Source organism: Lynx rufus, unplaced genomic scaffold (assembly GCF_022079265.1).
Source record: "Lynx rufus isolate CCGP_SWC_20201006 ecotype Redwood Valley unplaced genomic scaffold, mLynRuf1.p SCAF_11, whole genome shotgun sequence".
Taxonomy (NCBI): Eukaryota; Metazoa; Chordata; class Mammalia; order Carnivora; family Felidae; genus Lynx; species Lynx rufus.
The window spans coordinates 13,048,426-13,071,992 of record NW_025814825.1 but is presented as its reverse complement, the minus strand read 5'-3'; positions in this window follow the sequence as shown (position 1 = coordinate 13,071,992).

Below are 23,567 nucleotides of genomic sequence, written 5' to 3'. Positions count from 1 at the left end.
GGGAGAAGCTCTCCTCGAGGAGTCTGGGCTTCGGGGGGGGGGTAGGTAGGTGGGAAGCTCCCTACAAGGTCCCTAAAACCGAAGCTGAGGCAGAGCCATGATTCTTGTACAACGAGGACCACTCCAATGGTCAACTCCCAGACCAAGCAGGGAGGTGGGGGCTTGTGCACACGAGCCGGCATGGCTCAGCCTTCCAAGGACACGTGAGGCAGGGCCCTGTGTCTCCATGAATGTGCCTGGCTTGCTGATTCCAACATGGAGTGGGAGGTCCAGGAAGAACTTGTCTCCCCTATGTGGAGGAGGGTGGTGGTGGTCTCCGTCCCCTCTGGGGCCAGCCATGGACAGTCCCTACCCACCCCCCACCCCTAGCTTCCCTCCAGGAGGAGGTCTGTGCTCCCAGTCACCCAATTTCCCCACTAGGAAGCCCTGGATGGCGGGGGGGGGGGGGTCTGTGGGGAGAGGGGCTATTATCAGGGGGCCCAGATGTAAAATGAATGCCTGTGATATTTATCCTTGTCATCTCTAATAATAAGTGGCCTGATTTGTCAAGCAGGGACAGATTCAAAGATGTCAATTAAGAAGAGAAAAAAAGCCCAGCTGTACTGTATTTATCTGCCATGCAGATGCTTGGTAGAGGAGAGGGCTCCAGAACATGCCCCCCCTCCCCAAAGCCCACCCCCGCCCGGCCACCACCACTTTCCTTCCACCTTCCTCACCTTCTTCGCACCCCCCTCTCTCTCTCTTCCCCCTCGGGCTTGTCTCACTGCACGCTTGTCTCTGTCTTCTCTCTCCTTCACCTCTGCCCCTCGCTGCCCTAGCGCACTGGGCCATCCTCCTCTCCTGTCACTCTGTGGCTTGTCACTACCCTCTTTGCCTCCCCCACTGCATTCCTGAATCTCCTCTTCCAGGTTTCCCTCCCCCGAACCTCTGGTTGCTATGGCCCCAGTCCTTCTCAACAGGCTTCCTTCGCGATCTTCGTTCACAAAGCACGTTCTGGATTCAGAGTGGTAAGTGGATGTAAGCCATCGAAGGAAAACTGTAAAAGCCACAAATCTGAAGGCTTTTACTTAAACTACAGAGTTGGCCAAACTTTTAGAGGGTTTTGCTTTGAAAGATAAAATAAAATAAGATCCCAGGGAATCAGTTTGACTGGGTCCCTGAATGATAGATTAAAATTGGAACCAGCACTTGAACCAAAGCAAAAACTTCCCCAGACGGCCTCCCCGGCCCTGAACCAGTCATGTCTACACCCTGGGGTGCCTCGGACAGGACTTTCTCAGGTGGTCAAAGGGTTCTAAACAGCACTAAGAGTCCTCCTTCTAGATCCAGGATCCCTCCTATCAAGGAGTCACCGAGAAATGCCCCCAGTGTGGAAACCAGCCCCATAAGGACCATTGCACTCTACGTGGGGTCCAGGAAGGATGTGGGGATTTGTCCGTTTCAGATGGGACCAAGGGAGCTCAGAGAAGTGACTGTGTATCAGCCTGGTGCTCTCCACGCACTGGCATCATGGGAAACTGTTGGTCTCTTCTAGAGAATACATTCCACCCAGATATCCCAAGCTTGCTGCCTTTGCCCTTTGCTGCCTGCCCCACGAGGGTCATGACGTTCCTTCTCTGAGCAACAGTGAATAAGAGTTCCCTGATGGTTCTCTGGACATCAGTCCAGAGCTGCTTGTGCAAGCAGAGATCCCTCTTGCTGGACCTCTGGCCCCAGGCCCACAACCTCTCCACCCATGATGATTCCACATTACAGAACACTAGGACTGACCACTGAGACGAGGCTAGGACTGGGTTTACTCTGGCTGAGACCAAGGGCTAACTGCAGCCGATCCCAGCTTGAGTCAGTTCAATGTCAGGGAGAAGGCGAAGCCACATGGCCTTCAGCAGACCACTCGTATTGCCAGTCTGGCCTGAGCCAGCTTCCCTGGGTCTCACTGCCTGTGTGTGAACAGGAGTCCCTTTAGCCCTTATCCTGAGATGTCCCTGCAACTGTAGGGAAATGAGGAAACCTGTCCCAGCTGGTCAGAACGCTTCTCAGGTGACCACCCCACCTCCTGGTTTAATGACTGCCAGTCCCATCCTCCTCTGTCTTCTGCCTAACCCCCAGGAGCCAGCTGAGAGCATCCCCGCTTGATGTCCCTGAGCAAGAACTTCAGGCCTCCCATCCAAGGGTTCCCCTGGTCCCTTCTTCCAGGGCTAACTGCCCCAGAGGCCCAGCTGAGCCATGCATGGTGTGCCATGGTGACATGTGTGGCTTCTCCGGTGGCCATGGTCACTTAGACCCTTCGAAAGAACCCGGGGGTCAGGAGTCAAGCCACCTGGCTCTCGTCTCTATCCTCTGCCACCATGGAAGACTTTGGTGATCTGTAGTTTTCAAACCAGTTCCACACTCAGGATCTTTTTTTCTGTCGTGATCTTATTTGATTCCCAAATGGCCCTAAGAAGACACCAAGGTGATGTGGTTTCATCCCCACACTGCAGATGAGGAAACTGACATTCATTCTGGAGCCTGAATTAGAATCCACACTCCTTGCCCAGCATTCCCCCTTCCTCTCCGCATCTAGGCACGGTCTAAGGATGATGAAATGATGACAGATGATATCGGGAGCTGATCTTTGAATTCTTAGGGAGACAGGTGTCATAGACGTAGAAGCGATTGTCACAGCCAGTATCTATGTGAACAGATTTATAAAGTCACTTGCCAGTGGCTCAATTTGAGCTCACGAAGTCCAGAAATGCTATGGGAGTCTGTTCTTTAACTCCCAAGGACACCGTGGGCCTCTGAAAATTACCCTGGGCTGGTAAGCTGGCAGCGTGTTCTGTAAGCCTTTACCTTGCCCTCTCTTTTTAGGTATCATTGGAATAGGAATAAAATAATAATGATGAAAATAAACATTTATTGGGCACATAATATATTCAAAGCCCTGGGCCAAAGACATCCCATGCATTACTTTTCTTATTGATCATCTCAACCTCATAGCATAGGGACAGTTATCTCTCCGTTTTCAGAAGAGATTGAAGTTCAAGGGTGTTAAGTAATTTGCCCAAAGACATAGCTTGAAAGTGGCAATCAGCACTTGAACTCGGATCTGTATTTCTCCAGAGCTGGAGCTTAGGACCCTCCTCCTCCCGCCCTCCTGTCTTGAGGGCCAGCCCCAGGCTTAGGCCTCGATGACAGTGCCCATGGAAGCAATTCTCCCATCGGCAGCCGACCCCAGAGTCTGGTCAACCAGGTGGCCGATGACTGAGTCCTGGTACATACTGACCTCTCGCCTCCTTTCCAGGAAGTTGTCTCTGCTCAGTCACTGAAGCAGGTGCTGTGGGTGGCCTCCCCACACTCACCTCCCTTACCAGTTCAGGGCACCCTGGCCCTGAGCGTGCTGCTAGCTGACATCAGCTTCACCTCTTTGCCCGAGGATTTTCTCTGACGGCCCGGCTCCTCCTTGTAGGGAAGACCAGAAATGTTAGGGAATTAACACCCCCTGGGAGCAGCCTTCAACCGATGACTGATGGGACTTGGTGCATAAACACCCCAGCTCCCTTGTTCCCTGGGCGGTCCAACAGCAGACCACGCACGCTCCCTTCTAGGTCTCGGAGCCCCCGTCAGGCTGGGCCCCACTCACCCACCGCGGTAACTGGCTCGATAATGCCCCACTGCTTTTCTTTCCCTCCTGGTGTCCCTGCGCTCAAATATGTGTCTCAGGGTGGGCTTCTGGAGGAACCCAAACTAACCCCCTTCCTCCCCACTCTCAGCAGTACCAGAGCAGACAAGTGATGGGGGATAGGATTAGGGCGCAGATGCCATTTTCCTTCCCAAATCCCCTGACGGCCCCCAGTACCCTCCAGATGGGGTCCAGAGCCTCTAAGCTGGGATGCTCTGGCCACTGCCCACCTCACCTTTGGATACCCCTCTTCCCATGAGGCTTCAGCCATAAGATAGTTTCGCACTTGCGGGACTCTGCCCAACAGCTCCCTCAACCATGCAGGCTTTCTCAGAGCCCGTCCTTTCTACCCGGTGAATATCTGCTCATCTTCCAAGACTCCTCTCAAGGGTCACTTCCTCCAGGGAAGTCATTTCTGATGCCCGCCCCCCCCACCCGCCCAGGGAAGTGATCCCTCCTTAGGGAGCCCTCAGCTGACCTAAGCCTGCCTCTGTCCCAGCCCTGGTGATCCATTGGGTGACATATCTGTGTATGGAGTCAACTTTCCCCCCAGATGCCGAGCTTCTTGAGGGCGGGGGCCAGTCTCACTCACCATTAATGTCAGGCCGGCCCCCTAATAAATGTATCTGAAATGAACGACAGACAGTCTGAGAGGAGGGGCGGCGGGGAGCAGCTCAGGCAGATTGACTTCATAGTGCACGTTTGTTTGGTTCTGTGATGATCTCCAAACCTGTTCCTGCTCCAGTAGCCTGACAGCTGGGCCTAGTTAGTGACATGGCCCCATTGCTCTGTCCCCCTTCCCCTCAGCCCTGTCTGCCCTGGTCAGCTAGCCAACCTTTAAACGGGGGTCTCCTCTGTGCCCACCGCATCCCAGGCGATCAATGGAGAGGACCTGATATTCTGGAAGGAGCACCGACCTGGATATAAGCCCACCTGGGATCTTCAGCAGGTTGTTTAGCCTCTATTTTCCCATCAGAATCTCAGGTTCCCCTGCCGTCACAGGGGGAAAAAATACAACTGTCTCCCTTCCAGGGGCGCTGTAAGCATTCAAGACGATCACCGCGAAAGGGCCTGGCACATCTTCTGGAATGTGGGGGTGCTCTCCTGGAAGGCGGAGGTGCTCTCCATGAGTAACTGCACAGGATATTGGAGACTTCTGCCAAGTTTAGCCTAGTCACTCCATTTCACAGCTGGGCAAACTAAGGTCCAGAGAGCGGTCCTCCCCCCAAGGTCACAGAGCTTACCAGGGACAGAACTGGACTTCCGAGCTCCTCGGCTGTGCTCTTTCCTTCACCCCAGGTGGCTTCTTTGCAGCCCTCCTTGTTTAGCTAAAATAGTTTAAAATGTCTTCCCTTCCCACCTGTCCCCACGGTGGGTCCCTGTGCAGAGTTTACCAAAGGTTCCGCACCTACTACCCCGGCCCTGGCCAGTCTCCCCCACACCTGGCACCCACACCTGCTCCCCCTTCACCAGCAAAGACACATCCTCTCCCCAGGCGTGGAACTCAGGAATGCAGGGCGGAGGGGGCTGAGAGGGGCCAGAGGGCAGGGGCTGGGGGGTGGGAAGTCTCTCTCACATGATTTTCTCCCCAGAGGGCAAACTCTCTCAGCAGGAAGTCCAGACATGAGACTGGCTGGGAGACAGGATGACCCCATATTCATTCCCCAAATGTCTGCTGACCTCCCACAATGCCCTAGGCTCTGTGCTAGACTTCGGGGATCCAGAGCGAACCCAGTCCCTATCTGCACCCCCAAGATGCTCAGGGTCGGGCAGGGAAGCAAGCAGGCAAAGAAGGACGTGCTTGCGTGAGAGCAAACACCCCTCGAGGCAAACCTGGACGTGGGGGCGACAGTCCGCTCCCCATCTTGGTGGCCGCGAGACCTAGCAGCAAACTCCGGGTCCCCCCCCCCCCGAGAATGTCTGGGATTGGATCAACTTGTAGCGGGAGGCCTGTTTCTGGAGAAGGAAGCTGGGGAGACCATCCTCTCACCAACCCTAGCCTTCTTTCTCCTCCCCTCCCCGACAGCCCCAGCTCTTGCCCCTCCCCCTCCCCCTCTCGAATCATTCTATTAATAACTTGTGATACCATTAGCTTTTGCTGTCACCAGCACTGACAACTCAGAAGCCCCCGAGAGCTGTCTGCAAAGACACAATAAATGAGAACTCTTAATTAACACCTTCCTTAACTAAATAAATTAATTTTATGCGGTCGTGATGTCAGCGATGTGACTTGCTGATGACAGAGGCGACTTGGAGAGACTTGGCAAAGGCCGCAGGGCGGGTGCCGCTTGTTAACCTCTTCGGGCATCGGAGGGCAGGGCGGCCGCGGGGCAAGTGCCTGGTGCCCGGGCAGGGAACCTGGGACCGAGCAGCAGAGTCAGACAAGCTGGTGATGTTACCCCAGATGGGAGGGCGGGGACTTCCTCAGCTTTCCCTCTACCTCCTGAGTGGCCTTGGCAGGCTGCTTAGCTTCTCTGGGTCTCTGTCTTCCTCATCTGTAAAATGGGCATCTTCTCTTGTCATGCCCCTTTCTCAGGACTACGGAGAAGACTAAATGATCCTGGTCAGGAAGGGGTTTTATAAACTTTAAAGTGCTGTGCGCAGGTGAGAAACGGGGATGACACCCCCTTCTGCCGCTGGAGACTCAGTGCTGTGCTTCCCTCATCACACAGGCACAGGAAGAAACGGACCCCAGGCAGCCCCGAGCTTCCCCGAGGACACCCCGGGGACAAGGAGGACACCTCCAACACCATTGCCCTCAAAGAACCTCCAGGGACCACCCGCTCAGCTGAGTGCTTAGAGCAAATGAGGCCAGGACAGCAGCGCTCGCCCCATTGGCTCCCACCCCAGAGGAAATCTGTCCTGGCCCCAGGCTGACCTTGTCCCTGCCCCCTCTCCACCCCCCGCCACCTGTGGGAGCCTCTGATCTAGCCCTGGGTTGAAGACCTGAAATCAGCCCCAGGCTCTGACTTCAACCCTGACCCTGAGAACTCAGCCCCTGCTCTGCCCAGGCCCTGACCAAATTCTTCATTTGAGATCCAGCGGGAGGCTCCAGCAATAATAGCCCTGCCCCCAGCCCCTGGCCAAGCCCCCAGTCCAGCGCACTCTGGCATCCCTCCGTCCCAACGCCAGCCCAGGCCCTGGCCGGGTGCCAGGCCCAGGACACTGTCCTCCCCAGCCCCTCAGGACCATACTGCGCTCTAACCCACACCAGCCTCACCCTGGGGGAAGAGGAGAGGCCCCCCCCTTTGCTTGTGGTTCACACTGTAGGCACCTCCCACCCTCTTGCCCATCCTATCCCTCCGACACGCGCAGGTCATTAGCCACTCTCTCCAGACAGCGCCATTCCCAGGGATCAGGGCACAGAGAGAGCAAGCAATCCACCAAGGGCCACACAGCACAGTTGTGGGCAAAGCAAGGACTGAGACAGTCACCTAGCGATTTCCCTGCCTCCCTCTGAGCGGGAGGAAGAGTTCACTGTCCTCACCGTCCCTTCCGGAGCAGGGGAAGCGAGAGTTCTAAGGCATTCGTTCATTCACTCACTCACACGTTTGCTGCCGGCCTGCTACATGCCACGCCCCCGGGGCAGTGGGCGGGGCGGGCAAAATAGACATGACTCCCTCCCGCTGTCCTGGGGCTCACAGGCTGCAAAGGTAAGACTTGTTCCCTGGAATCTGCACCAAATGTTTCACGGTTGCTACCTCACTCCTCCCAACACACACACACACACACACACACACACACACACACACAGTTTTCTGGGTGGGCAAAGTGAGGCATGTGGGGGAAGCTGACCTCCAGCTTCTGGAGGAGCCCCTCCAGCCACTGTAACGGCACAGGGTTGGGGGAGGTCACAGGATCTCCCTGTCCCTCTGTGATGCCACCAGGAAAGAGGCCCTTGTGGGTGGCTGTAGGCACACAGAGGGCCGCGTGCGTGATGAGGCCCGGGTGAGGAAGGAATGAGCCGTGATGTCATCACATCTCCGGGTCCAGGGTTGACCGTCAGTAACCCGGCCCAGAGCCCTTATCGCGAGAGCCAGGAAGGAGTCACTGGGAACGGAAGCTGGGCCAGGGCTTCAGAGCAATGGCCACCAGCCCCTGGCACGTGTGGGCCTCTGAGCCGGGCAGAGTGTCAGACAGGCTGTTGGGCCTGGCTTGTTGGATCACGATCGTACTGCCCGAGCTTCTTGGTCTCCTGGACTCCAATTCTCCCGACTTCCCGTGAGCCTCCTCTACCTTGAAGGGGGTCCAGTCAGAGCCTGGATCGTTCTGCCCGGGAAGCAGCAGACCCAAGCTTGAGTCCTAGTTACGTGTGAACAGCTGTGTGACATGGGTCAAGTCACCTACCTTCGTGCATTTCAGTGTCCCCGTCTAAGAAATGGGGCTCCTAGTGCCCTTCTCACAAGGCTGTGGTGGCATTAGAGATGGTCACCGATATTGGCTCAGGGCTGGGGACACAATGAGTGCCTAGCCGCTGAGAGTTACCCCATCTTTTCACAAAGCCAGCCTTCACAGCCCAGAGACCCAGGGACACAGCCCCCAGAGTGGGGAGTGTCCTCGAGATGCCTGAGGTTCCTTTGCCCCAAACCCCTCCATAGCCTCCCTTCAGGTGGTCCTCGCCTTAGGGTTGTATGCCCCGAGGGATGGAGCCCTCACTACCCAAGGCAGACGTTGTGAACTAGCTCAGTGTGAGGGAGGGTTCTCCTACTAAGTTGGAATGTGACTCCTTGGAACATCCACATGCCCCAAGTAGTCTGTACCTGTGCCTGGTGACCCCCTCCACCTGTGGCCATCACCAGAGTCTATGCCTGACTTCAGCCTCTCTGGCCTTTCATTCAGGGCGCCTTGGGGAAAGTCAACCTGAGGACCAAGGTAACCCCGGTGTCACTCCCTTTTCTCTCGCTTTGATATCTTTCCCCCTCATCCCCAGTTGTCACACTGAGCTCTCCCGATGTCCCAGGGTCTCCAATACCTCTACTCACATGGAACTGGACCATTACAGCCCTAACGAGTATTCCTTCTCCTGTGCCTCCATTTTGGAAGCTGGGACTGTTGACCTAATTCATCCAAAGGAATGACTTCCTAATGGTGGAATTATGCACATCAGGCCGTCTTGGTGGGAGGGAGATTTGTAGATAAGGGCCTTCCTGATGCCCCTCCAATCACACCCTATGGGCTGTCTTGCTTCCCTTCAGGGTAAGATTTTTCCTACACGGAGCCTTGGGCATGCTTTGGATCTGAAGTCTGCTCTTCAGCAGGAGGGCTTAGCCAAAGCAGCTGGGACAGCTGCGGCTTTAAGAATAACTTCTGAGCCCGCAGAAGGGAGGAGTGGAAGGGATTGATTTTTGGGTCCTCCTGGAGACTCGGATCTGAAATCAATCTGGCAATTAATAGGCCAGGTGTGAAGTGGCTTCTGGACTTCAGGCTCCCTGCTCACCGCCCCTCCCCCGTTCCTCTCCTCTTCCAGAGGAGGGGCTCTGTTCCCTCTGCGGTACCTCTGCTCCCCCCGCCCCCGCCACCTCCTGGGGCCCTGGTGACAACTGCTGAGGAGTCCAGCTGGTTGCACGTCTTTCAGGGCATTGTCACCTGTGCAGGGCCATATGGTGGGCTGGGAGGGGGAGGCCCAGCTGGCAGGGCTAGGCGAGGGAGCAGGGGGACCCTCCCCAGGCACACAGCACAACGGTTGGGGTAGCCTGGTCTCCCGGGCATCACCCTGGCCAGGTAGGGGCAGCCTCGAGGGGCCCGTTGCAGTCCCACCATGTCCACGTCCATGTCCTAGGTAGGGGAGGAGGATAGAGCAGGGGTATCCAGGGACCACATTCGAGGGCCGATACAGGGGGAGCGGCGAGCTCCTGCCTTGCTGACCGAGCCTGGGGGTGGTGGCAATTGAGACGCTTCAGCTCAGCCTCCCCCTAGCCAACCCTGCTGCGGCCCTCCCACACCTGGAGAAGAGAGTGGCTTGCAGGGATGGCCTAAAAGGGGCAAGACAGGGTTTCAGAGAAGGAGGGGGCTGTCCAGGAGAGCCACAGCGCTGCCTTGAAAGAGCCCAGGCTAATGGGGGCTCTGTTTTCCCTTTCTGCCCCTCTCGTGTGCCGTATGCACTGGGATGATTCCCCTCCCCTCTTAGCCCTCCAGGCCCCACCTATATACCAGGATGGGGGGTGGTGGGGTGGGGAACCAGAGGATCTGGCTGGGTGGGTGGGGCTGGGTAGGGGACTCTCAGGGCTTCGGTCGTGACACCAGGGTTTTCCAAAGTGGGCAGTGGGTTTTGCCAAATGCAGCATCCCAGAGGTCCCTGGGAAAGTGGGCTGGCTGCAGCCAGGTTCCCAGTGGGCGAGGATTCACTTGAGGTCTTGCACCCCAGCTACTGGGCTCCAGCTCTAGCCCCTCCCTCCTGGGCCGAGACTGCGGTAGGAAGCTTGTGCCTGGAGGAGCTCAGCTCAACCCTGAGTCGCGGCACAGCAGGACCCAGAGCCACCCCAGGGAGGGGCGATGGAGCTCTGGGGCTTTGGGGGCTACTGGAGCCTCCAGAACAAGGTAGCTGGGCCTTGAGAAAACTCTGTTTCCCAAGGGTTTCATGGGCAACTCCTTGAGCTGAAGCACAGGCTGGTGGCAGCAGTCCCCATCCATAAGCTGGAGCCCAGGAGCCCAGAAATTCCAATCACGGGCTTCCATCACCTCTTCTGACCCCAGAGGGACTCCATGAGCCACTCCTCCCCCAACACCTGATCTGAGAAAGCCCTGGCTGAGAGTCTCACCTGCCAATTTCCCCACCAGCCCCTGCCTCTAGAGCTCAGTCACCTCCTGGCAGAGGCCAATGGTGAAAACCAAGGGGCCTTGCCCTGGGATGAGGCAAGAAGGGCAACTTCCTCTTCTTCAAAGACCTAGTAGCTCAGGTATGAGCCAGAGGCATCTGATTCCTCCTCTTCCTCCACCCTTACATCTTCCCTGAATCCTCTTCCTCCTCTCCCTCCACCCTCCCCACCCAGCGAAGGATAGAATCATTCTAACACAGCTAACTATGCCCTTTGCCAGATGGCACACAGGTGGTCAGAGAGAAGAGAGCCATCCACCCACCCATCCATCCACCCATCCACCCGCCCATCCACCCACCCATCCATCCATCCATCCACCCATCCATCCACCCACCCATCCACCCACCCATCCAACCATCCATCCACCCATCCATCCATCTACCCATCCACCCACTCATCCGTCCATCCATCCATCCACCCATCCATCCATCCATTCATCCATCCATCCACCCATCCTTCCATCCATCCACCCATCCATCCACCCATCCTTCCATCCATCCACCCATCCATCCACCCATCTATCCATCCATCCATCCATCCACCCATCCATCCATCCTTCCATCCTACATGCCCTCTCCCTTAGTGTCAGATCAGGGGCCAGGCAGACCAAGAAGGAATCCAACAGGGCCTCTCTCCCCAGGAAACTCCAGGCCAGCTGCCCTGGGGCAGAGTAGGGTGGGCAAGACCCCATGGCACCCAGACACCAGCATCTATTCTTTCCAAAGAGACCAAGATAAAGTCAACCAGTCGCCAGGGGGTGGCTCGGGCAGCCCCTGTACCCACCATCCAAGGGGTTACGGAGTGGCCGAGAAAAACACTCAGAGGTCATCTAGGACAAGCCCCCCATTGGATGGGAGCAACGCAGTGTGCCGAGTGAAGAGAACAGTGTGAGCGAACGTCAGGAGTACAATAATCAAGTCAGAGTACAGTGCCCGAGGGCAGAACGGGGGACACAGCGGCCCAGCTAAAGAGCTGGAGTGAAGGGAGTCTTCCAGGAGTGGGTAGGAGGTGGTCACCCCCTGTGCTATCACTCACGTTCCATCACCAGCTCCCCTCTGCCCTGCATAGCATGCAGGGGTCACCCCGGGTCCACTGATGTGTATCTCTTCCTTTCCCTCCAGAAGGCCTCTCTCTCTGGCCAACTGGCTGGCAGTCGATAGATGCCTTCACAACCCCCATTACATCTCCATTGCCCAAATTTCTTTCCCTCATTTTTCTTGCTAAAAGACAGTTTTTAAAAATGAGTCCCTGAGCTCAGCCCTTTCCAGCCTCGTTAATTTCGTGCCCCACCTCATTTGTTCGGGGGACCTACTTTCCCCTCGCCCGCTGCCGCCTTCCTCCCGCCAGCTATATTGGGATCTCTGTTCCGTCCTCAGTAACCTTGTGCACCGCTCAGAGTTCTGCGGGTGTTTTTCCCTGCCAAGGAACTCTGGACTCGAAGGAACCACAGAGGTCATCTGTTCGCATCCAACCCCCTCCTCATGCCCGAAACTGGAATCCCTTTTCCAGCATCCCTGCCCAAGGTTATCCAGTCCCAGGTGCATTCCTCCAAGGACAGGCGGCTCGCTGTCCACAAGACAGGCTTGCTGCTGCAGGGAAGCTTTCCCTGGGCCCAGGTGCTTCCAGAAAGGTGGACCCGACCTGAGACTCCTTGCCGTACTTCCCTCTGTGTGTCTTGTCTGTCTCTCCCCCCACACCGCCATCAGCCTCCAAGAGCAGGGCTCATGTCATTTCTTGGGTGTCCCTCAGACCACATGTTCTTCGGGTCCCTTGGATGTACAGGACATATTCTTTGCTTTCAGTATCGCCGATGGTGGGGCTCTCGCGCCTCTCCCCGTGCCTCCAGCAGCCACCAGGGGCAGCGGCGACCTAGAAGCTTCATCCTCATTTCAGCTGAAAACTGCCTCTTGTTCTTCCCCAGTTTTGACCTCTGCCAGAGCACCCAGAGCAAGTAGAATTCCTCTTCAGATGCTTGAGAGAAGCCATCCCAGTCCCTCCAAGTTCAATTCCAGAATTTCTTCAGTCATCTTGCCCCCCAGCCTGGGTTTTGTGGCCCAGGCACCACCCGGTCCTCTCCAGAGGAGACAGGGCAGTCTACTGACGCCCGCCCACGGGTGTGGTCCCTCGGGCAGTGGTCTGAGCAAAGCCAAACAGATGTCACTTGCTAACGCAGTGTGAACTTGCACACTAGCGCTTTGGCCACGCTGTTCACACTTCTGGCTCAAGTGCTCCTGTCTCCCCAGGACAGCCAGGCACTGGGCAGCCTCACCCACTACCCATCTCGAGAGGACAAAGCACGCAGGGACCAGGGCCCTTTCTCATCCATGAACCCCCAAGGACTACGCCTGCTATCTCTACACCTCATCTTTCTCTTGCCCCTCACCCCTGCTTTTGGGCCCACACACACCAGAGAAGCTGGTGACCGGGCTCACCTGCCTCCCAACTGTGACCCTGGGCCTCTGACAGCTGCCGCTGCTGCATGTCACTCAGAGTGCCTGCCATACCCACGTGCCCTTGTAGCTACGATGATCCTGCCCACACCCTCCAGATGGCACTGACCGGACCGGGGTGCACACATGGCCCTCCACGGGCAGCCTGGGGCAGATCACGTGGCCCGGCCCAGGCCTCGGCCAGTAGGGTGGAGACCATCAGACATGATGGGGTCTGGGCTGAGGATTTGTTGATCTAGAGCAAGGAGGATGAGCAGGCGAGCCCAGGGGGAGGCTGTTCCGGGAGATGGGGGGCAGGGAGGAGGACGGAGAGACCACTGACAGAAGCAGCCCTGAGCTGCTGGCCCCCAGCTCCTGCCTTTCCTGCCGGGAGAACCCTGTGTCTGATAGGCCCTGGGACGAACTTCTGGCCTGCATGACTAAGTGCTCTGGGGCCCCTGGCAGATGGAAACCGTTCCCCTGTGGGCTCGTCAGCAACCTTTTTGTGTCATGGCCTGTACATGGGGATCCTCAGGGCTCCTGAGCTCCTTGGGGGCTGATTCCTTCTACTGACCAAGGGCCATCCGAGCAGCCTGTGGCCCCTTGGTGGGGAAAGAGAGCTGAGGAGACAGGCAACCAGAGAATATGGGACAGGGGCATGGAGGGGGCCGTGCAGTACAGGGACCTCACGGGGCCATGTCCCCTCTTGGGGGACCCATCGGGATTACTTGCTATGGCCCGAATTCAGGTCCTCTGTCCCCAGGGCCTCCTCCAAGCCCACACCAAGTACACCACAGGAGTTCCCATAGCTGGGAGAAAGGCTGAGGATCTCTTGGGGGTGTTGAGGTGAGAAAAAGACTTGAGAAGCATGGCCTGGCCAGGCTCCATCGTGGACAAGGGAGGAAAACGAGGCCCAAGAGGGTGGCTGAGGCCAAGGGTGGAGATGGCCAGGCAGACCAGGCACAAACACCGGCCCCCGATGGAGGCTCGATGTTTCAAGCACATCTCGCAGCTCTCTGGGGATATCTGGTTTCCTTCCTGGTTTCCGCACGACCTTGGGCCAGTCACCTCCACTCCACGCACCTGGTTTCCTCCTGCATCTTAAAGAGGCCTGAAGCTCAGTGTCAGGGATGTGGAGTTGGGAGAGCCCAGCCACCACCTGTGCAGGGGGAGCAGGGCCGGGGGACCTTCCAGGGGCAAGGACCCCTGCTCCCCCACCCCCCGTAGGGCTGGTCAGAGGAGACCGCGCCAGCAGCCTGCGCCAGAGGCACCTGCTCGGGACTCCTCACCTACAGGGCGTGTGTGCCTGGCTGACCCGCCTCCCCTGCCCACGGCTCTCCAAGTGCTCCAGAAACTTTTCACCCTGGCCTATCACCCCATCCTAGTTCTGGGTGCAGGGTGTATCTATGTGTGCAGGATGGTTTGGGAGCATGGGGGGACTGAAGGTGCCTGTGTGCAGATGGAGGTGTGTGTGTGTGTGTGTGTATGGAGGTGGGTGTCTGAAGGTGTGTGTGTGTGTGTGTGTGCAGAGGGGTGTGTGTGTGTGTGTGTGTGTATGGAGGGGTGTGTGTGTGTATGGAGGGGTGTGTGTGTGTGGATGGAGGTGTGTGTGTGTGTGTAGATGGAGGGGTGTGTGTGTGTGTGCAGATGGAGGGGTGTGTGTGTGGATGGAGGGGTATGTGTGTGGATGGAGGTGTGTGTGTGTGTGTGTGTGTGTGTGGATAGAGGTGTGTGTGTGTGTATGGAGGTGGGTGTGGGTGTCTGAAGGTGTGTGTGTGTGTGGATGGAGGGGTGTGTGTGTGTGTGCAGATGGAGGTGTATGTGTGTGTGTAGATGGAGGGGTATGTGTGTGTGTGTGTGTGGATGGAGGGGTGTGTGTGTGTGCGGATGGAGGTGTGTGTGTGTGTGCGGATGGAGGTGTATGTGTGTGTAGATGGAGGGGTGTGTGTGTGTGTGTGTGTATGTGTGTGTGTGCAGATGGAGGGGTGTGTGTGTGTGTGGATAGAGGTGTGTGTGTGTGTGTATGGAGGTGGGTGTGGGTGTCTGAAGGTGTGTGTGTGTGTGCAGATGGAGGGGTGTGTGTGTGTGTGTGTGTGTGTGGATGGAGGGGTGTGTGTGTGTGTGCAGATGGAGGGGTGTGTGTGTGGATGGAGGGGTATGTGTGTGGATGGAGGTGTGTGTGTGTGTGTGTGTGAAGATGGAGGGGTGTGTGTGTGTGTGTATAGAGGTGTGTGTGTGTATGGAGGTGGGTGTGGGTGTCTGAAGGTGTGTGTGTGTGTGCAGATGGAGGGGTGTGTGTGTGTGCGGATGGAGGTGTATGTGTGTGTGTAGATGGAGGGGTGTGTGTGTGTGTGTGTGTGGATGGAGGGGTGTGTGTGTGTGTGTGTGTGTGTGTATGGATGGAGGGGTATGTGTGTGTGTGTGTGTGGATGGAGGGGTGTGTTTGTGTGTGCGGATGGAGGTGTATGTGTGTGTGTAGATGGAGGGGTGTGTGTGTGTGTGTGTGTGTGTGGATGGAGGGGTGTGTGTGTGTGTGTGTGTGCAGATGGAGGTGTGTGTGTGTGTAGATGGAGGGGTATGTGTGTGTGTGTGTGTGTGTGTGGATGGAGGGGTGTGTGTGTGTATGGAGGGGTATGTGTGTGTGTGTGTGTGTGTGTATGGAGGGGTATGTGTGTATGTGTGTGTGTGCGGATGGAGGTGTATGTGTGTGTGTATGGAGGGGTATGTGTGTGTGTGTGTGGATGGAGGGGTGTGTGTGTGTGTGCGGATGGAGGTGTATGTGTGTGTGTAGATGGAAGGGTATGTGTGTGTGTGTGTGTGTGTGGTTGGAGGGGTATGTGTGTGTGTGTGTGCGGATGGAGGGGTATGTGTGTGGATGGAGGTGTGTGTGTGTGTGTGTGCAGATGGAGGTGTATGTGTGTGTGTAGATGGAGGGGTGTGTGTGTGTGTGTGTGTGTGGATGGAGGGGTGCGTGTGTGGATGGAGGGGTATGTGTGTGGATGGAGGTGTGTGTGTGTGTGTGTGCAGATGGAGGGGTGTGTGTGCGTGTGTGTGTGGATAGAGGTGTGTGTGTGTGTATGGAGGTGGGTGTGGGTGTCTGAAGGTGTGTGTGTGTGTAGATGGAGGGGTATGTGTGTGTGTGTGTGTGTGTGTGTGTGTGCAGATGGAGGGGGGTGTGTGTGTGGATGGAGGTATATGTGTGTGTGTAGATGGAGGTGTGTGTGTGTGTGTGTGTGCATGCGTACAGGTGGAGGTGGGTATGGGTGTGCATACTTGGGGTGGAAACCATGAGGAAACTTGTGTGTTACTCGGGGAATATTCTACAAAGAGCAAGAGTGGGGATTCACCCCGCTGGCAAGCTGAGCTGGGCACGCACTAGTCCTGCCACAGGGTCTCCATGTAAAGGCTCAGCCACTGCGTTCATCTGAGGTGTCTGAGCCACACACACGGCGGGAAGGAAGAGCGAGGGGGGAGGACACCGGGGCTCCGAGAAGGGCCGCAGTTTGGCCAAGGTCCGTGCTGAGGCCAGCAAGGGGCCGGAGTCGACAGACTCCCTGGTTCATGCTACCCCTTCTTCGGACCATGCTTGCTACCGTCCCCTAACTCTGCTGAGTGACAGGCAGGACCCTGGGCTGAAGCCCAACTGCAGTGAGCTTTGGGACCCCAGCCCAGCCCCTCTGAGGACCGGGGCCCAAAAGGGACACTCTTCACCTCCAAAGGGGTCCTGGGGCCTCCCCTTGCACAGGCAGAGGCCCCCACCTGGGGAGCCAGCCCCCTCCACCTTCTCCTTCTGAGCCAGGGCCCGAGGAAGCAGGCGGGGTGACAGAGCACTGCCGGGGCCTGGCGGGAGGAGGGGGGGCCGGGCTGACGGACAGCTAGGACAGACAACGTGCTGGAAACTGGTGGAGAGCAGGCCCCTTGTCCCTCTGCCGCCCCAGCCCTGCCAGAGAAAGAGACAGGCTCTCATTCCCCGTCCCCTCTCGCCACCCCCCTCACCCGCCACCCTGTCCCCCTGTGCAGCAAGAAAGAGGCCAAAAGTCTAGGCGTTAATCTCTGGCCAGGAGGAGAAAGCGGAGGCTGGTGCTCCTATGTCAGAGGGTGAAGGACAACCGTGGGCGCAATCTCTCCAGCCACCCAGCCACCCCTGTCCCCATTTTACAGAAAAGGAAAGAGAGGCCCAGAGAAGGGAAGCAAGTGGGAAGGGGCCCTGTCGGGTCTGACCTATCATCATGGAGAATTCCTGGTCTAGAGGGTTCCATCTCTGCCCTTCCCAGCTGGTCAGGCTACATTCCTAGGGAAGGAGGCAGTCTAGAATGTTTCTGCCAACTTTGGAGTTCCCTGTGAGGACCAGACCCATGCTAGCGTGGGAGGGGTGCATTGCCTCAAGACACCCTTGTCCCAGTTTGCCCAAGACTTTCCTGGTTTTAGCAATAAAAGTCTCATGTCCCTGGGAAACCCCTTAGTCCCAGGCCAACCAAGTTGGCCATGCTGCTCTAACCAACAGGGGGACATCTCCCAGTGGCTTCCATGGATTGTGGGGCCAGGCCGGAATCAAAGAGGGTGGGGAAGAGTCTCAGACGCCTTGCCTCTCAGCTCGTTCTCACCGGCCTCTTCTTGAATGCCCCCAACCCCTGGGAGCTCACCACCGCAGTAAGTACTTTAATTTGCTATGGAGCATCTCCAAGTGCAAGAAAGTTCTTCTGACGGCAGGCTGACAGCTGCCTTCCTGTGGCTTCTCACCCTCCCCTTCCCCCGCCTTCTTCCCACTCCGGAGAACACCCAGAGGACACGTGCCTTCTTCCAGGTCCTTGCCCTTCAGACACTTGAAAGCTGTGATCACACCCCCTGGGGCGTCTTGGGCACATCTTCTCCAATGAGTGATTTCCGGGCCCTCTCGCTTCATCCAGGCTTGATGTGCTGATGATGGGCGGACTGCAGCCATGGGGCCCACCTCGTCACCCCACTCTCCCGCCATGCTGTTCTCGTGGCCCTTCCCTGCCTCACGTCCCCTCAGGGCCCCCCAGTTCCAGCCTCGCCATCTGCAAAGTCCATCCGGCCCCAGCTGCTCCCCGCTGCAATCTCGTACATCTGCCGAGCACCTACTATGTGCCCGCCTTGTCCTGGATGCCGGGGATACAAGACTGGATGGGACAGATGCCACCCCTGACCTCACCGGGACTGCCCGTCTCCTGCACACAGAACACAGCCTCACGAACTGGGTTCTAGGAGATGAGGGGAGGCCTGGGGGGGTGTGAGGCTCTCACAGGGATGTGAGGCTCTCCAGGCTCAGTGTCACCCTGAACCAGGTGAAGGGGGAGGAGAGGGCTCCGAAGAGGGCAGTAAATCCTGAGCTTGGAGAGCAGGGCAGCGTGAGGAGGGCGCCCTAAGTGTGATGGGAGCCTCTGGGAGCAGGAGACCTGGTGTGGGAAAACGCTCCCTCCGGCCACCGTGGGAAAAACAGACAATATTGGGATAGAGGCAGGGATAGTGGAGACCGGTGCTGCCATCCTTCCCGCCCCGTCCCCACATGCCCCAGCCCTGGAGGCCCAGGCATGGGCAGGGTGGGCATTCAGCCCCTAGGGGAGGGGACCGCACTGTCTTCCCCCAGACTTCACCTGCTAGTCTGTCCCTCTCCTGCCTGAACCCTAGATGGACACAGCCCTCTCCCTCCCACCCTGCACCCGCGGTCTCCTCCACGCCGTCAACCTGTCTTGCAAAAGCATCTGAAAGGCCTGGCCACCAGCCACAAAAGCCTTCTCGGGCCTTCTCTCCGGTCGCGTGTGGCTCCTGGAGAAAGCAGGAGGGGGCAGGAGGCTGGCATTCAGCTGCTCCGTAAATCTATCGAAGATAGTTTTTATCACTTCCCGACATTCCTCTGTAAAAGCCACTCGGCTGTGTTTACAAATTAGAGAATTCATTCGATGTCAGGGACCTGGCTAATGGCCTGGGTACATCCAGCAGGGAACAGACGGGGCCCCTCCCGGCTCGGCTCCTGTCTGGCTGAGCAACCTTTGGCACTGAGTCGTGTTCCGGCCTCTGCCTCCCTGTCTGTAAAATGGGGGTGCGGGTGGCTGGGAGGATACGTGGTGTCACAGAGGCACGTGCCTGGCTTGAGCGCTGGCACAGAGCAGGCCCCTCGTAAAGGAAGGCGGCGACGAAGTGTACTGAAGCCTGTCTAAGGCCAAGGGTCGGGGAAAGGCAATGGGGGCAGAGCTCAAGGCCAGGGTTTCTAGCCCCTGACTAGAATCTCTCTGCCAGGCAGGCGCTCCTGCATCACTGAGTACTTTCTGGGTGAGGATGCCCCGGAAACAACCAGTCTTAGGCACAGAGAGGGATTCTCCTCCCCTCCTCCCTCCTCCTCCTCCTCCTCCCCCTCCTCCTCTTCTCATATAACAAGCTCCAGATCCTCTCCCCGTAAGGACTCTTTGAGCCTTCCCACATCAAGACCGTTCCAGCCTTAGAAGTTCAGCCATGAGAAGTTCAAGCCCTCCATGCACTGACCGGTTGAGGTTCCCCGGATCTTGGGTTACGAAAGATTCTGAGGCTGCTTCCGGTGGATTAGTGGTGTTATTCCATTGGCCTGGGACAGCGTGCGGTGGCCCCAAGTACGGCCCCGTTCTTTGCCATCCTTTCAAGTCCTAAGCCCCTTCTCCTCTAGATGAGGCAGCTGAGGTTCAAGAAGGGGACTGGAGAGTCAAGAAAGGAGGGGGTGGTGGCATTCCCCAAGCACCCACTGCGTATTACGAGGCAGCCCCCACGTCCACATGCCACCATCTCATCGGACCCTCCCAACGACCCTGACCCTTTGACAAAGGCCGAGGTTAGAGCAGTCACTCAGCAAGCTGGCAGTGTTGTGGCTTCCAGGAGCCCACACACTGGACTCCGGGGTCTCAAAGAACACAGGACAACCAAAGACCAGATCCTTGGAGCAGAGGGGGCCAGAGGCGTAGGGTGCAGATGGGAGGGTGCAGCCGGAGGCCACGGGGCCCTCACAGAGTGGGGATAAATCCCTGCGGGCTGGAGGCGTCCCCCGGCAGGAGTCTCTTATTTATCACTTGAGAGGTTAAACGGTAAATTATTAGTGGTACCGCAAAGGCCCATCACCCTCCAATTTGAACAATGCTGGGAACTTTTCAGGGAGCTGCTGAGAAACCGTGGGAAGTTGGGCAACGGTGGCTCAGCCTGTCCCATCTCAGAGAGGAGGAAGTGAGGCTCAGGGAGGTCCTCTCCCCGCTGGGGGGGGGGGGGGAGTGGTTGTGGGGGGGGTGGGACCATGCTTCTTAGCTTGCCTTCCAAAGGGCATCATGCCGTCCCTCATTCCTCCTCCTCCTCCCCAACAGTCTTCCCCCGTGAGGCCACCGTGTCCAGTGCTTGCTTGGGCAGCCCTCATGCGGGCGTCGGGGTGATACGGAGAAGTCAGCATGGCCCTGCACAAGGATGGCACACAAAGTCAGCCTCGGCCCATGTTTAAAAAAGAAACAAAAGAGCAGGGGGCGCCTGGGTGACTCAGCTGTTTGAGTATCTGACTCTTGATTTCGGCTCAGGCCATGATCTCATGGTTTGTGGGATCGGGCCCTGCACCAGGCTTCGAGCTGAGAGTAGATCCTGCTTGGGATTCACTTTCTCTTTCTCTCTCTGCCCCTTCCCCACACATGCATTCTCAAAAAGAGAAAAGAGAAGAAGGGAAGGGAAGGGAAGGGAAGGGAAGGGAAAGGAAGGGAAGGGAAGGGAAGGGAAGGGAAGGGAAGGGAAGGGAAGGGAAGGGAAGGGAAGGAAAGGAAAGGAAAGGAAAGGAAAGGAAAGGAAAGGAAGCTTGTTGTCTTCAGCTTTCCTACTGCCCATCTCAAGTCAAGGAAGCTTCTGCTGGGGCCAAATTCTGGCACAGGAACACTCGCAGGGCAGAGACTGTCATCAACTGAAAGGAGGTGAGAATAAAAGCATCTCCCTTCTGGGGTCACTGAGTAAAATCAGACGTGGGCACGAGCGTGAACCTGACACAAATAAGCAGCATCATTATTTTGTCATCCCCGCCTCTGCCGTGCTGATGTCCGCCCAGCTGCCCAGCGACAGCGCACAGTGGGCCCACAGGAGAGCGCGATGAATGCGCGATCAAGTGAATGAATTGCTGAACGAAGCAATGCAGCACCTGGGCTCTCTGTTCCTTCATCTGTGGGATGGGATGGTCACAGTCACCCCACGAGGCTGTCGTAAGGTTCAGGACCCCCCACGACACTTCCCACAGAGGGCACGCCAAGCACTCCATACGCAGGAGCTGTTATTTTAAGGAAAGACCTTTAGCCTCTCGGAGATCATAAGCTGATTGCCTCTCCCTCGTTGGCCTTCACCCCCGGCTCCCGGATGAACCACAGGTCAGCCCACGGCCCCTGAAACCCAATCACTGTCTGATAAAGCCCAGAGGCTTTGTGCAGTCACGTGCCCCCCCCCCCACACTATCAGGAGCAGGTGTCATAGAAAATCAGGGTGACTTGGGTTTGAAAGATTCTGCGTGTAATTCTTGAGTTTTGTTTTGGAAGATGAAGTCATCGTGTGTGACACAAATCAATATAAACATCAATGTGCGCTGGCCTGGCCAGCCTACAATATAAAGGAGGTGACACTGCCCCAGCCCAGAAAGATCTGGGAGGCCGAGGAAGGGGCGGGGCTCTCCCGTGTGCTTGTGCCCGGTCCCTGCCTGTGGTCCTGATCCCTTCCCGGGACCACCCTGGCTGGATTTCTGCATCACAGGGACCCTCTGTGTTCTGGGCAGAAGTAGGCTCAGGGACGCGTCTCTCTCCAGGTCTGGGCCATCCTGGGCCACCTGAAGCACCTTCCTTAGGAGTTCCGCGTCCCCAAAGTCCCTTCAGTGGCCCACCACCCCTCCCCCAGCTTGTCTTTTCCTTTGGCAAACATTCAGCAAGAGTGTGCTCTGTGCCGGACAGAGGGCCCAGCCGTGCGGACAGTCCTGCCCCGAAGGGGAGCCTGTCCCTGCAGGTCACTATGTAAATCAGCTCCACTTGTGCTCAGGGCTCAGAGGGCATTGAACGGGGACCTGGTCTCACCGGGCAAGGTGGCATAGCTGAGACAGATGATGAGTCCAGGGGACATGGAAAGTGGAGGGAGGCAGAGGGACCGCTCTTGCAAAGGCAGGAAGTGGAAAAGAACAAGACACATTCGAAAAGGGGGACGGAAGTCCCGTGCTATGGTGCGGAGTCGGCTGCAGGCCCTGTGCTGGGAACAGGTGCCAAACCTCATCTCAGGTCCCCAGCTCCCCGATCCCCTCACCCCACCTCTGTCTACCCTCAACCGCATACACGTTCCCCTTGCAGATCAATTTCTGCCAATGGGTGCCGAGCGCTACTCCTGGTCTCACCATCCAGCAGGTGCAGCAGGACCGGAAGTCCCAGTGTAGACTCACCCGGGACATCCACATGAGACTGCTCTGGCTACACCCGCTGCCTGCTCGCACGTGCACAGAGCAGCCCCAATCAGAAACCAGCACCAACACTAGGACATCTCTGAAGACATAGACACTTGTGTCACCAGCAACTTACCGAACTTGGCAGTGGACGAGGCCTCGGTGGGGCACGTCCTCAAGAGCTAAACCTTAGCCCTTCATATATCACCCCAGAAAAGAGATGAAGCAGGCCCTTGAGCCTGTGGTTTCGGATCCACTCCAGCTCCTTCTGAAGCCAGCGCAGGGCAGGGTGTGCTTGGACCCCAAGCTCCGCAGCCCAACCTGAGTCTCCATCACCGCCTCCTCCAGGTAGGCTGCCCCCCTCTCTCCATGCCCCTGGTTGCCTTTGTCCCCATTAAAGGCTGACCCATGAACGTCATTAATCCTCAAGGGCCTGGGGACCTGGATGAGGCTGCCGGGCCCTGCCCCCTAGGAAACTGGCCCAGGGGAGATTGACATTGAACAATTCAAAGTGAGCTCGAAGGCCATTACCTCCCATGTGCAGTCCTGCCTCTTGCTTCTCCAATTTGAGAGACAGAGACATAGAAACACAGGAGCTGGGGGTGGTGGTGGGGACAAAGAAGTAAAGAGACTTGGAAGCCAGGAGAGAGATAAATGTGGTGTCATCGCTCACTACTTGTCTGTAACCCTTAACAGGCATCCCGTCTGTCCTGCCCTGCCCAGCACCCAGAACGCAGTGACCCAGGGCAGGCCCAGTGAATGTTCGTTACATGAAGGGAGGAGAAAAACCATAAAGCAAAGAAAGAACGAGAGGAAGAGGCAAGTAGCGGGGTAGCAGGTCCAGGGAGGGGGTGAATGGAGCTGGGTCCCTCACCCTCCCATGTTATGCTCGTGTGTTTTTGGTGACAGCAGAGGCCGAATTATGCGACCGGCCTGGCCCTTCTCACCCAGGACATCAGGCGTCTCTGGTCAAAGGGAAACCAGGTGCTGAGCTCCTTGCTCCCCCCTCCCCAGCCACCCAGGCCACCCCAGCACCCACAGCTCCAGCCACCCTCCGCCCAGTCAGGGAGGCAGACCGGGAGGCCAGTTCCTCTGGGTGACTCTCCACCAACCACCCATGTGCAGAGCAAACAAAGCGTCCACGTGGGCGTGTATGACTTATGGCTTTAATCTCCCTGATAGAAGGCCTTTAAAGATTATTTCAGGGATGAAAAAAAATAATCCTGGGTAATGAATCACGGCCT